The 15365-nt window shown below is 39.5% G+C and overlaps 1 protein-coding gene across 1 annotated transcript in view; it reads right to left on the reverse strand.

Annotated features, from left to right (window-relative positions):
- LOC127048034 (uncharacterized) overlaps positions 1 to 15365 on the reverse strand; it is a 274091-nt gene that overhangs the window by 161377 nt on the left and 97349 nt on the right. The window lies entirely within an intron of this gene.

The following is a 15365-nucleotide window of genomic DNA, read 5'->3' on the forward strand; positions in this document are numbered from 1 at the left end:
TAATTACTTGCTCCATTATCTTCCCTGGCACAGAAGTTAAACTAACTGGTCTGTAGTTTCCTGGGTTGTTTTTATTTCCCTTTTTATAGATGGGCACTATGCATACCCCACACTGGTGGCCTGAAGGGTGTATGACTGAGAATGAGAATGAAAGAGGGTTTATTTGTTTTCTTTAACTCTCCTTTGTATCATGTTTTCCAAGTCTCTAATTTAAAAAAAGAAAACCACTGTTGTGGTGAGAAATACAAAGTACATTTGGATGCAAACATGTAACATGTCATAGTATTAGCACTGCCGTGGGTCTGGGAAGGTTCGTTTAACACATTGTAGACTGAGATTTAGTGACCCTGCATGGAGGGAGGCAGAGGCTATGAATGAGTCAGTGTTTTAGAAGACTTACCTTTTGAAATGTTCAGTCTTTTGAATGCTTGTTTTGCACCATTACCATTCAGTAATGTCAATTCTTTTTGTCCGTGCCCTCATTCAAGTGCATGCACAAATGTGTGTGAACACACCACTGCTCTCTGCTGGGTGGCGTATCACATCTGCTCCAGTGTGTGTCACATGGCTGCAACCATCCTAAAGCCTCTATAAACCCTAATACTATCACACAAGTGGGAATATTACATGGGTTGCTACTTGAATTTGTCCTTACTATTATTACTGGATATACTGGAACTGATTCTCATTTATACCCACTTTTCAGGCCCCTTTATGAAGCCAGAGTGCTGTAGAGAGGACTTAGTGAAAATGAGAATCAGACCCATTGCATTTACAGTGTTTCTTGTGATTTTTATCACGTAGCGATATTTTGAGTTTTTCTTAGTGCTCTAGCTCTTGAGGTGATTACGTAAGAATCTCAGCTTTCTTTTTCAAGTACATTTCTAGCTCTCATGAGTGCAGAAGAAAGCCAGAAAGCATGAGCCTGAAAGTTTTTAGAAAACAGTAAAAAGTCAGAAGGATCTAACATTTATAAATTTTTAAATCTCATCCCATCCCTTAGACCAATCCCAGGATTGGGGAGAGGGGACTGTCTCATTATTTTGGAAAATTTGGGATTGTCCTTGTTATATCCATCACGGCGGCTCTGACTCATGTTGAATAATGTCTTACTCCACAAGAGTCCCCATTTGTTTCAGATCCATTATTGGATCTGGCCATCAGACCAATTGCTATGGAGTAAGTTACTATTCAGTATGAGTAAAGGGGCCAATTCTAATTTTTGACAGAATTAGATCCAGTGCCTATTGCAGCATTTTTGTACACACAAAGAAACCACATTTAAAGGCATTTAGTGACAATATTCTCTAGCTGGTTCTCAGCACTGAAGGACAAACTCTTCCTCACTAGTTTGCCACTAATCAGAAAGAGGAAAACTACATGTCAATGCCAGTTCTTTATAATATTATTTGTGTGTTTCTGCATGTACTTGTACTGGTAAATATTTAATAAAGCTGCAATAAAAATGAATGGCACTGTAGCTAGTTCTGCCATGGTGTTTACAATGTAAAATCACCCATTTCCCTGTAGTCTATTTTAATTATGTGCCGTTATAAATATTAAAATACTGTACTATAAAATATGATACATAGTAAACTCTAATTGGATAGTCAGATACTAAAAAGTTAAAAATGAAGATGCTATATTTACAGAGATGGATGAATCCGTCTGGATAAGAACCAGCAGCTGTCACCATTCCTCAAAAAAGGATGAAACTAGAAGAGCTGCTCCTCTGATCATAAAGACATGTTCTCCATCACATCTTATTCTGTGTTTGCCAATGGTGCAGTTTGTCATACTGCCGTCCTGTTAATCATCGTTTTTAGATTTATACATAGCTTTTGTCGAAGAAGTGTTGCTATGCAGCATTCTAACTAGCAGGGGGAAAGCTTCTTTAGTTGTTCTAGACACAAAGGAGCCTAATGGAGTTGGGCACCTAACTCTCACTGCATTTCATGTATGCAGTGGTGGTGTAGCTGGGTCGGTCCCAGGATATGAGAGAGACAAGGTGGCTGAGGTAATATCTTTTATTGGACCAACTTCTGTTGGGGAGAAAAATAAGCTCTGTCCCACTGAAGAGCTCTGTGTAAACTGGAAAGCTTGTCTTTCTCACCAATAAAAATTGGTTCAATGAAAGATATTACCTTACTCACCTTGTCACTGGATTTCACGGCATTTTGGTGCCCGGCTCACATAGGCACCTTTGAAAATTCCAGCCAAAGTCTCTAGCATACATTTCTGTATCTTAGTTTATGGGTGTTATTCATGACTTTTTCTAAATGACATCTAGGGGAGCAGTATGCAACATATTAATGAGTGCTCTAAAATACTGTCTGTGAGTTGGATGCATCTTGGCTTTTCTCTCTGATGTTGCTAACTTTAGGAATTCTTTTAGGAAATCATGACATTTGTCTTTACTATAATGAACAAAATAGATGCTTCAGAGTAGCAGCCATGTTAGTCTGTGTTCACAAAAAGAACAGGAGTACTTGTGGCACCTTAGAGACTAACAAATTTATCTGAGCATAAGCTTTCGTGAGCTACAGCCCACTTCATTGAACACATAGAATGGAACATATAGTGAGGAGATATATATACATGCAGAGAACATGAAAAGGTGGGAGTTGCCCAACCAACTCTAAGAGGCTAATTAATTAAGATGAATTGTTGTCAGCAAGAGAAAAAAAACTTTTGTAGTGATAATCAAGATAGCCTGTTTAAGACAGTTTGACAAGAAGCTGTGAGGATACTTAACATGTTAGTTAATTAATGTAACATGCATCCAATGAAGTGGGCTGTAGCCCACGAAAGCTTATGCTCAAATACATTTGTTCATCTCTAAGGTGCCACAAGTACTCCTGTTCTTTTTAAAATAGATGCTGTTTTCTTTCAACTTGGATGCTATTCTCCCATGCAGATCTGATAGATCTTTTGTCCTTTAAAGTCAAGAATTAGAATACTGTTTTTTTCCTCTGAAGAACAGAACACACTTTAGAGTGAAAATATGGATCTAAGCAGTGAAAGAGGAGTGAGTCCACAAGTAGCTTTTGTAAAGCACAGCTGCTTAATTTGCTTTAAAAGACAAACCTCACAATTACACAGTACTAGAGTAGGATAGTGTTTTAGGGTCTAATGCAATACTCATTGTGCAGGAAGTCAGACTAGATGACCATGATGGTCCCTTCTGGCCTGAGTCAATAGAAGTCTCTCCATTGCCTTCCTTTGGCATTGAATCAGGCCCTTAGTAATTAAATTGGCAGCTAGTTTACTCTCTTCCCTTCTGAAGTGGTCCCTAGACTTTTCCCTGATGAAGGAACCTGCTCATTTCAGGCATATTACAGAACATTACACTTTCTACTGCATAAATCAACTTCATTTTATTTACAGCCTTGACAGACTGGATATCTAAAACACTTTATTTGTTATAAATGCAATAAGCAGATTTGCAGATAAATGCTTTAGGGATGGGTTAGCAGGAGTTTCAAATTCTGCTCTCATTATACTTCATAAATTTTCAGTAACTCCATTGACATCATGATCTTTGAAGGGCGGGACTGGCCTTACAGGTGGGAAATATGGATGACCACTCAGGACACTGTGGCTGAGAGGTTAGGAGTGGGGTGGGCCTGGGCTGTGAGGCCATGGAAGGGAGCTTGGGGGCAATAGTAAGGGCAGCGTGGGTCCGGGTGTGATGGGGCGGTCAAGGCACTAAAATATAAATTGGCTGATGGTTCCATTTTCCCTCGATCAGCCCTGTAGAAGGGGGTGCAGATGTGACAGCTTCAGAGGGGGAGCAGAGCAGTGCTGACCATGCAGAAATCATGCAGCTGGAATTCTTCATCACCTGAATGCTTGCCTTCTGCTTGAGCACATAAACCTATGTATTTCTGGAGCATTCTTATGTGACTTTAGAGCACTGCCTATGTTTACCCTTAAAATTCCTCCTTTTCTGTGAGCATCCGAGATCTTTGCTGGGCAATTAAGAATGACCCTTTAAAGATCTCCATGTTCAATCTCTTCCCACCTAGGACCCAAAAAATCTAGTGTCTTATTGCCACTATCCCACAATCCTTTGCTGCTGGTTTGGGAGCTGAGAGAGTTAGGTGCAGGGAGGAGATATCTACCCATAGAGTTGCTGCAGCTGTTTTCTCCCCCCTCACTCCTGTGCATGACCCATTCTACGTACAAGTTCAGGGAAGCTGCTGTTTCAAGATAATGTCAGTTACTACTATTGTTAATGGTTATTGTGAAAACCAAATGAGCAGGTAACTCCCACAGCAAACAGTACAGAAATCATCTATTCAGTGGCACCGAGGTGTTAGCAATCTGTGCCTATTAAGATTAGGATTGAGGGAGAGATTTTTATAGGCACAAGATTTACATTTTGATAGTGCTTTGCCAAGCAATCCTTGAATAGGATGTCAAGTATCAGAGGGGTAACCGTGTTAGTCTGGATCTGTAAAAGCAGCAAAGAATTCTGTGGCACCTTATAGACTAACAGACGTTTTGGAGCATGAGCTTTCATGGGTGAATACCCACTTCATCAGATGCAAATTCTATGCTTTGCAAACAGTTCTCAGGCTATACAGTTTATTTTTCAGTAACAAATTCAACTCCAGCTGCTTGGAAATGGCACTTGTTCTGGCACTGGAACCAGTGAGTCAAAAGACATATGCCTTTAATGAGGCTTTTGGCAAAAATGACGGCATTAAAGCTATTATTAAGGCCGACACAAGCAGACCTACTAGTTTATTTCATGCTTTACAAATAAAAATCAGTGTTTAGGGCAAAAACAATATAGTCTAAAACACACTATGGAAATATTTACACAAATAAATTAACTAATAGATGCGCCCTCTGTAGGATGATAAACTACAAGCTAAAGAGAAAGTGAAGGACAGACTTCTCATGGTGCTCCAAGGAAGGGTAAGGAAATCTTTTAAAAAAGAAACTCCAACTAAATCCATGTAATGGGCTGGCCTCAAATTTATATTTAACTTTATGTGCTGAGCAGCATGATCTACCACAGATTTGTGAGGGGAGGATTCATAAGTGTAGTGTATTACTATATATTAATGTTTGTAATTATACCACTCACAGCTGTGATCCTGTCACAACTCGTAAGATAAACAAGTTTAGCCTGGATCAAGACCTGGATAGATTTGTGTTTTCAACATGGCCCACAGCTGCTTAAAAATGTAGTGAACAGGAGTGATTAGATTTAGTTCAGCAAAAGGAAATCGGTGGGGGAGAGACTTTTCAAACGCACCTGAGAGATTTAGGCACACACGTCCCATTGATTTTTATCTTTAAAATCACCCATTAAAGGGCTGATACCTGTTGATATTGCACACCAGTTACATGGGTTTCCAGATTCCAGGGAAATCCAATTCATTGTTCCTTTTCCTCTTCATGGCAGCTCATTTCCTCTAAGCACAATGAACCCCAGAGGTGTGCACACAGAAAAACTAAAACTTGTAATATGAGTAATTCCCAATATAAAGGAGTATGTGATAGCTGTTCTTGGAACAAGAACATTTGATCTTTCCTCCAATCTGCCTGGGGCCTAACTAAATAGGAAGATTTTCTGTGGCTTGCAAAACAAGTAGGGTTGCCAAACCTCCAGGATTGTCCTAGAGTCTCCAGGAATTAAAGATTAATCTTTAATTAAAGATTATGTCATGTGATGAAACATCCAGGAATACATCCAACCAAAATAGGCTACCCTACATATGAGACAAAAAACACAGACCCACCACTTATCTCCTAAGAAGGTCTGAGATAAAACCATTCTTAACACTTTCCTCCCCCAGCTCTGGTAAGAACACTGCATGGTTGGGGAACACAGGAGTTTGGAAGGCCTGGCTAGGCAGAGTAGGAGAGAGAAGCAACTCCAGCAGCCTGCTTGTCTCACACATTGTCTGCCTCTTTGTGGCTTCCACCTTCAGGTGACATGGATAGATGTACACAGGTGTGACCAGGGGACCAATGGTAGCATAGCTGCGATGCTAGTTTTGGTGGCATCAAGAAGCAACATGGAAAGCTGCATACTTAGTTCAGGCTCCCCAATCAATATGCATTTGGGAGGGAGGCATGATTACCTGTGGATCCTTGGGCTTTGTGAGGCTGGTAGCCCATGCTTCCTGAGACCACTACATGTCCACTAAGGCCCTGATCCTTTACCACAGAAGTCAGTAGGAGCTTTGCCTAACTTTTCAGGGAACAATATATTTCACATCTTAAATGCTGTTGATTTTTCAGACTACTTTTTCTTTTCCTATGCATGTTTGCATGGCTGGAGAAAACACAGGCCCAAGATGCAAAGGGATGACTACTCAAGTAATTTCCCCTTGAGGTCATTTTGCTGGATTGATGACACTTGTTTAGAAAGAGAACGGCTTCCTTGCCTCTCGTCTCCTGTCTGTAGCTCCATCCAGATGAACACCTCATAGAAGTCCTTTATTTCAAAGGTAACTTCAGTAATCAGTGAAATTGTAATGGAGATGGTAACAAAGCCACTATAATATTTTAAGTTAACTGCATGTGATAGAATCATTTAGTTCATGTCCCTATGAGTGTCATCAAAATAATAGTTTAAGAAAATGTAGGATACAAGAAGACTTGAGTTTCACTGATTGAACTGTTTTTTAAATGAAAGTGTTTCCCTCTTGGCTGGGGTAAAGGTGTTTGTTAGTTCTGTTCTTAATAAATCTTGGCTTTCTTGGAAATGGAAGGAAGCCTGGATGTAAGAAATGCATTTTTCTGTTCTCCGTGCATTGCAAGATAAGAGGGTCTGAAGGCAAAGTAGTGCACTCACATGCTATTGCTAATTTTTTTGTGCTTTTGTATTCATGACTGAACAGCTTCAGAATGAGGATATTTCTACAAGGTACTCCTAGGAATATGGTGTTGGTTCTGATTGTATTGTGGTGGCACCTAGAGACTTCAGCACCATTGTGTATTGTACACGCACATAAGGAAGAGGCCTAAAATTATCACTCACAAGGACAAGTAGCAAAATTCTCTTTCTTCTCCTCCATCCACCCAAACTGCCAAGAATATAAAATCACCATATCTTAGTCGGAAATCCTCTGACTCAGGCTTTCAGAAAGTCTGGGTACATTTGCACAATAAGTCACGCGTTTTATGAAAAACTGGTCGTAGGTATGAAACCAATGTTTATCCAATTTTTCTAAATAAGAAGTAAAGTTCTCAGACTTACATTCCTAAACCCAAGAGAATTCCTGTAACATTTTCTCTCCTCAATAGCTAGGTTACCTGAAATATGATAACACTGGTTAGGGAGACAAGATGAGTAAGGTAATATCTTTTATTGGACCAACTTCTGTTGATGAGACAGACAATAAAAGATGTTACATCCCCCAGCTTGTCTCTATAATATTCTGGGATTGACATGGCTACAATGACACTGCAGACAACACTGACTGATAGTTTCTCTGATATTACTGGTAGAAATGAGATTATTGTAATAATAACAAGGTGATATGATGGGGATTGCCTGTGATAACAGAGGGCAGGACTTGATGAACCAAGGAGGTCTCTTCCAGTTGTATGTTCCTATGTTATATGTCTTACATGAGGAAAACCTATACAATTACCTATATTTTTTTATATTCTGAGACCAGAAGGTTGTTTCTACTGTTTTGTTCTACTCTGTATCACCCATGATTAACAATATAGGAACCACACACACCCTTACGTACTGCTTTGCTCTAACTTATTATCTGAAGGGAGTCATGATACAGGCTTGATAAAATCTGGGCAAAATTCAGCCACAGCTGCTTTGCCTGCTCTCACTCTGCTTTTCATTCCTAAGGGCAGTTTACCAGTCATGTACTTTGCCCAAATACAAAAGGTTCCTTGCAACAGGAATGTAGATTTCCAACCTAACTTCAAATATGGAACATAAATGTTAGAGCTGAGCTATTAAGATACAAGAAATAATATACTTGATCAGTTTGACCTTTTCTGTTTGTGAGGAAAGGGCCTGATTCAGCTCCAATTAAGTCAACGGGAGTTTTTCATTAACTTCAGAAGAGGTTGAATTGTGCCCAGATTATGCAATTCTCAACTATTCATAATTGTGATTTTCTCCACAAAATAATTCTTAATGTGCAGATCATTTGCAAAGTGTGAATATTCACAGTTCATGCTGTGTGGGTTGGTTAAATCAGGTGTTTGTTTCCTGATTGGATTAATTACATAACTAATCAACAAAGAGCACTTGGGAATATGACAGTTGAATACACAATCTAAAATTCATGCTGAGTTGGTTAATTACATTTGTCATCCCATTGGGAAACAAACAGTATAGTTATATAGTTAAGCAATGAATTTTGAATTGTAATATTCTCAATTCACAATTTGCATTTCATCCTGTTGGTTAGTTACATAAGTCGTGTGATATTGTTTTGTTTTCATGCTTGGATGACTTATGCTATTGACTAACACAATGTGAACTATAATTTGGCAATCCAGTGCAAAATCTGAAATTTGCTTTATGCATAAAGCAAATTTCAGATTTTGCACTGGATTGTCAAATGCACTTTTCACAAGTATTCATGGCAATAAAAATTCAACATGAAAATGAACATGAAAGACCTGCAAATAATGTTGGTCTAATGGAATTTCATAATCTGAATTAATATTCACAGAACATTTTCACACATTTCTCATCTCTAACAAATATTACTGTTGCTGTGTAATATTCTGTGGTACCGTGAAACTTTCTGACTTGGCTAAGACTGAGTCACCAGGAATGAAATCACCACAGTGGTACTATGACATCTTATGTGCACATTGGTTACCTTAAAACACCTGTATCAGTAGCTATTTGGTACAATGACATCAAGCAAATAACAATACCCATAACAGAACTCTGTCCATATCAGGAACTCTGAAACCTCTCAGAATCTTGTGTCCAAAATAATCTCATATTGTGCTGTTTTTTCCCCGCTTTGTTTAGAAAGTGGGTCATATTTGCCCAGCTTGTGGTCATTCCGAGTTTGTTTTTGGAGGCTATCTTGTACTTCACAATCTATTATTTCATTTTTAAAAAATAATACATTAAGGAGCAAATTTTCAAATCACATGTCCTTGCACAGTACAATGGAACAAAGGGATTTCCTTATAGCTCTGTAAATGAGTTGAATTCAGTTACAAAAATGATGATATAATGAACAGATGTAAACTGATTTTCAGAGCTGCTGAGCTCCCACAAATCCCTTTGAAATTAATGAAAGCTGAGTGTGCACTTTTCAAAACCGGGACTTCTTTATTTAAGTGTTTGTATATGAGTTTGGGTATAATTTTGTGTATAGCTAAACTTGAAAATTTGGATCATAGCTCTAGCATTTGTGTTTGCAAAACTAACCAAATTGTGAGTTGAATTCAAACCGATTCAGTGGTGATTGCCTGAGTCTTCAGGCAGTCTGAAATAGATCAGTGAGTTCATGGCTTGACAGAATGCTTTGCAATATGTTGTTTACCCAGAAGTCTAGCAATTTAAATGCATCAGCATATAATATATTTCACTGCTGATCAAAGCATGCAAGAAGAAGGAGGGACAATCCTATTAAGATCTATATGACTCCATGTCAGTAGCATCTTGGTTTGGCTTCTCACGTGGATATAGTTTAATTCGTGTCAGATCTTTGTGGGTGAAATTTGGGAAAGTTAGCTCTATACTTTTCTAATTAGACCCTTCATTATATTAATTTGCAAGGTTTTGTATAAGAGCTAAAACTTAAATTTTTACTCAGGTAAAACTCTATGGCAGTTCTTGGAACTTTTTGACAAAGTAAAGACTGTAAGATTTGTCCTTAAAATCAAAAGATAATGCAGTAATTTATTCTGTAAGAGAGAGAAGTACCTGGTTTGCAGGGCTGGCTCTAGCCATTTTGCTGCCCCAAGCACGGCGGCACGCCACTGGGGGCGCTCCGCGTGAGGTCCACTGGAGCTGCCTGCCGCCCTCCCGGCAACTGGCAGAGTGCCCCCCGCTGCATGCCACCCCAAGCACGAGCTTGGCACGCTGGGGCCTGGAGCCGGCCCTTCTGGTTTGTTATATATAAAGAACTAGTTTTTGAAGCCTGCATATTTCACTAATTTCAAGTGTGCTGTTTGTAGACAGTCATTAAATGATATCCCTGCAACAATTTGTTTTTCTTTAAAATGTTATCGCCTTTCTATTTCCTTTGAGCTCTAGTACAGTATGTGTGATGTCTTTATAGCACTCTAACCACAGTACTTTTAAAGGGCTATCAACGTAACACAGTAGTGGTAATTTGATAAACAAATTGTTCCCACAAGCTAGTAATGGAAGATTGATATTTTAAACGTGGTTAAACATTGCACACATCATAGTTCATGCAAACTTCCGGTGCCTGATACAAATTATATGTAAAAGGTTCCAGGGAGAGTTTGGTGTTCTGTTGGTTCACCTACAATGATATTGTATTGTACAGCATAAATAAAAATGACAGTCTAAATTCTGCCCTGATTTAGTGCATGGGAGTCTTTTTATTGACTTATGGGGGGCTGGATCTGGTCCTTGTATTCTCTGCAATTCTGCTGACTTGAGGGTAGGGTTGGTTAAATGTTTTGTTGAAACTGTTTTATTGTTTTTTTGGAAATTGGGTTTTTGATTAAACAAAATTTTTCACAAAAAGTGTCAGTTTCGGTTGAACATGTTGAGTTTGTTTAAAAAAACTGGACACCCAAAAGCCAAAATATTTTGCTTTGTAAGTTCCAACATAGTACCTCTTGGGAATCATAGTTCAGGTGACTTATGTCCCCACTGTTCTCTATGAGAGAGCTTCACAGGTGGACTTCATGTAGCCATGGGACTCCAATGATGCACTGACCAGCTCACTAACATGTCTACACTGCACACTTAGTCTGGGCTCTGACTCAGGCTTGAGCTCAAGCACCCCTTCAGTCCACACACAAATCAGTCTGACTTGAGGCAGCAAGCACTAGGGACCTGGGCCCTAGGACCCTGAGGGGTGGGGAGTAGGTCCCACTGTAAGTTGGGTCCAGGCCCTGCTATTTTGTGGTGTGGACACAGGTCAAGCTGCAGACCTGAGTCAGAATGTCTGTGTAGCACAGTAGGAAACATCAGCATGACTGTGAGACCCGCATCCAGTAACTGTAAACCCAGGTTTACAATGTAGTGTGGACGCACAAACCAGGGGTCAGAAATGTGTCCATACGCGGACACAAGTGTCCATGGTAAAAATGTTGATGTCTATGGTAATTTTTCAAAAAATTGAATGACTGAATTGCATAACCCCACCTCCACCCTCCAATGTCCATCACTCATTATGGTAATTTTGTTAAGCGTCCATTGCGCAACATGGTGGTGCCAACCCCTGGCTCAAACAGAGGCTTGGAAACACCAAATCCATAAGCACAGGTCCCAGAGACCCAAGCTTAGTCTACAGTGTAGGCGAACCCTAAAAGGGGAGACTGGGGTGCATGATGTAGTCTGCCTAAGTAGCCTGGCCTACATGAGAACAGAAGCATGAGATACCTTATCTACAATTTGGATGAGGCACTGCAGAAGTATTTCTGAATAGAAACATAATGGATTCTGATTTTTCACTGCAAAGTCAAAACTTTCCATGGAGAATTTACTTGAAAACTCTGTGTATTTGTTTTCATCCAAATCTTCTGCAGGAAGAAAATCCTCATCAGAAGAAAATCCACCAGTATTAGTTCTGTGTAGTTGCATGGGATACAGGTGAGGGTGAAATTTTTGCCCAGTGTGTCTAACTTAATCTGCCTAGACAGCTGTTGCCTTTTAAAAAACACAAAATTCTCACTGTTATTACAATCATTACAACTCCACTGGTAGAAGCAAAAATGGGCAGAAGCACTCATGCCGTTCAACCACGGCCAGCAACCAGCAGTCAGTATAACCATTATCATTTGGTCTAGTCCTGCTCTGGTCAGGGGAAAATGCCAACAGCTGCTTATCTTTTTTTGTAATCTAATGCTCTCATTGTTTCTATCCAGTGCACTGGAACTGCACAGTTGTAGCATGGTGGGAAATTTTAAGAAAAAAAGGCTACTGTGGTATTTACAGACTTATCTTCCAGCATTATTCATCACTGGCAGACATGCGTGTATGTTGATATCTATGGTGCTTTAAATACTCTTTGTTCTGTTCAGTTAAGTACTCCAGGAATCAAGGGCTTGATTTTTTAAATTCAGATTTTGCAGCCTGTTTTAAATCTAATTGTAAGAACAGGATACATATCTTCAGAATTACAAAAAAGTGAAAGCAATAAGAGTTTTACTGCAAGTATTTCCAAAGAAGAGTTATCCACATGAAACTGGTACAAGAAGTGAACTATGATTATGGCTAGATAGATGAGCAGAGAAGTTACAAAAAGGAAACTAGTTTATAAATGTTTGAAAAAATAGCACTAGGTGTTAAGAATTATTAAAACTGTTATTACAACACCACATTTCAAGGAACACACTGGTTTCTGCAGAATACAAATCAGCCACAGAAAACCGTGGAGTGGTTTCTAATAACAAATAAAAAAACAGGTTAATCGATGATATTATCAGTGGATGACATTCAGGCTTCCATTGTTACGAGGCAGAGTATTATAAAAGTTGTTCTGTTTTCCACTGCGCATGTGATGACAATTTAGACCCTCAGCCAAGTGTAAGTTCAATAGGTCATTCAAAGCATTCCAAGTCCTAAAGAAATGTGTCCAATCAGATGGAAATATTTCCTTCATTTCCCTACAATTGATCACCATAGTATCTCAGTCATTAAGGAATTAATCCTCACTGTAGCTCTGTAACGTAGGGAAGTATTGTTATTGCAGTTTCACAGATGGGGAAAGTGAGACAAACAGAGGTTAAGTGAGTTGCCAAAGGTCACACAGGAAGTCTGAGCCAGTGCCAGGATTACAAGTTGTATCAGCTTACTCCCTTTCTTAAATATTAATAATCTCGAGACACTACAAGACGATCCTTCTTCCCTATTCTATCTGAAGGGATGACATCAGCATCAGGATAATTGCTTAACTTGTGGAGTCTTTTATTTTAAGTCTTCTCGCCAGAGCCGCTGTGTTAAGATCTAATGGGCTAATCCTTCCCTTTCCTTTGTGCCTCCGGAGCTGCAGAACCAGGGAAGGGGAGTGAGCAAGATTTAGAGAGCCTACCTCTACACACCTCAGTTCCAGGGAGGCTCCCTGGGATCCCCCACACAGCAGAGTTTCAGTAGTGGGGCAGAGTCAAGCTGGGAGAAAAGTGTCTCTGTCACTACATTGATCTACTGGCTATTTCCCCCTGCAGAGTGACAACACAGGAGCCACAGCGTCTGCGGCAGCCTCAGGCCTGCATTAGCGGCTGTGCAGTGACTTTGCAGCTGCTCTGTGGCCTGGGGAAGAGGATTCCTTTCCACTACAGAACCCTCTCGCAACAAGTTCAGCTATTCAGGCTTAGCTGGGAGTGGGAGTAAGATTTTAAGCATATGTTTGGGTCTAAACAATGTTATAATAAATAGGACTCGGACAGCCTGACTTCCAGTAGAAGCACAGATGTGCATCACTCAGTTTGTTATACAAATCTGTTTCTCTTTCCTTGTTTTGAATACAAACCAGAACATCCGGGCAGGAAAGATAAAGATTACCCACAAATTGACTGCCTGTGATCTTAGTGGCACAGACGACGTTCTTAATAAATGTAATGAATAATGAATCCCTCTAGTCTTTCTTCCTCTAGTCCATATGTCTCCACTGTAGTGTAGCTCATGACAATCTGCTTTACTTTCCCCTACAAATATTAGAGAGGCAAAGTGGGGGAGGTAATATATCATTTATTGGACCAACCTTTTTTTATTTGTTTCTTGCATTTGCTCAAGAAATGTCACCATTAAGTTTAGTTTCCCTTTTCTTCCTGTTGTGGAGTTCCCATTTCAGATGGCAAAATTCGATATCTTCCATTGTTGTTTGCAGTGTTGTTGTAGCCGTGCTGATCCCAGGATATTAGCAAGAGAGGGTGAATGAGGTACTAAATAAGCAAAAGATATTACCTCACCCACCTTGTCTCTCTAATATGCTGCAATCAACATGGCTACAACAACATTGCAAACAACCATAGAAATATTGGCACAGGATGGATATATGTGAATGCCCATATCTGTGCCATTGTGTTTTGTACACTAATGTTTTCTATTTACACTTCTTGTTTCCCATGTCCTGTACTGGATGAAAACTTTCAAAACTGCTTCAGGATTACAGGATGAAATTCTATGACTTCTCTTACTCAGGAACTTAGAATAGATCAAAATGGTTCCTCCTATCTTTAAAATATCTGAATATTAGCTTAGTAGACATAGGTCTATTCCAAGTGGTCATGGGTCAACACAACCACTGACACCTTTGTTACTGATCTCACTAGAGATGTCAGAAACGAAACAGATGTGAAGAGTGAGTTAACTTCTCACTCCTTTTGTTTGGTCATGTGACATGAGCTTATCCCATATAGGCAGGATAGTTCAGAGAAGTTTGCTTTGCTGCTACTTCTGTTATACCCATTTAAAGGATCCATTTCCAGGCCTAGTCATACAGTCGCTCTCATGAGTATTGTATAACTAGTTACTCAGAACCAAATTCACACTATTTTTTAACCAGAGAGAATCTCAGATTTTGGTATCACAGATTACAAAAGAATTGCCCATGTAGCGAAGGTTTGAAGAGAACACTTATGTGAGTCATAGTGGATGCTCTGAAGATATGCATAAACCAAATACCCAATATTGACTGTCTTTTCCAGAAACAGGTAAGAACGGCCCTAGCCACAGATAAGATGTGGTGAAAGTCAGGGGATTGTTAGCCATCAATACCTGTGAAACCACAATAGGCCTCATTTTGCTCTGATTTATACTCTATTGACTTGAGCATGGAAGTAAAGGTAGAATTTGGACCAATAAGTATGACAATGTTGTTTAAAATGGTAGTGAATAATAACTCGATGAGACAGAGCAGATGTTTGGGGCAAAAAGCTATATGCAGAAGAAACATTTTAGAAATTGTTTGGTTCTTTATTTCCAGGATGTTTGCTGAACAAGGCAGCTGGATAAAATGTATGATTATTTAGCTCAAGGTTTTAGACTGCTTTCTGAACCAACACAAAAAGCATTTGTGTTTACAGTTAGTTAGTCTCTGTTTGGACCAGTGGCAACTGAAAAAATTACCAGTACTATCACACAGCACTGAAAATTTGAAATCTTTGCTTTGGAGTAGGCCAGTGGATTTAGAACAGGAACCGAGAAATTGACTTCTATTACTGTGTTACTGTGATTTTTGCGTGACTTCAGTCAA

This window comes from Gopherus flavomarginatus, chromosome 3 (genome assembly GCF_025201925.1).
Source record: "Gopherus flavomarginatus isolate rGopFla2 chromosome 3, rGopFla2.mat.asm, whole genome shotgun sequence".
NCBI lineage: Eukaryota > Metazoa > Chordata > Testudines > Testudinidae > Gopherus > Gopherus flavomarginatus.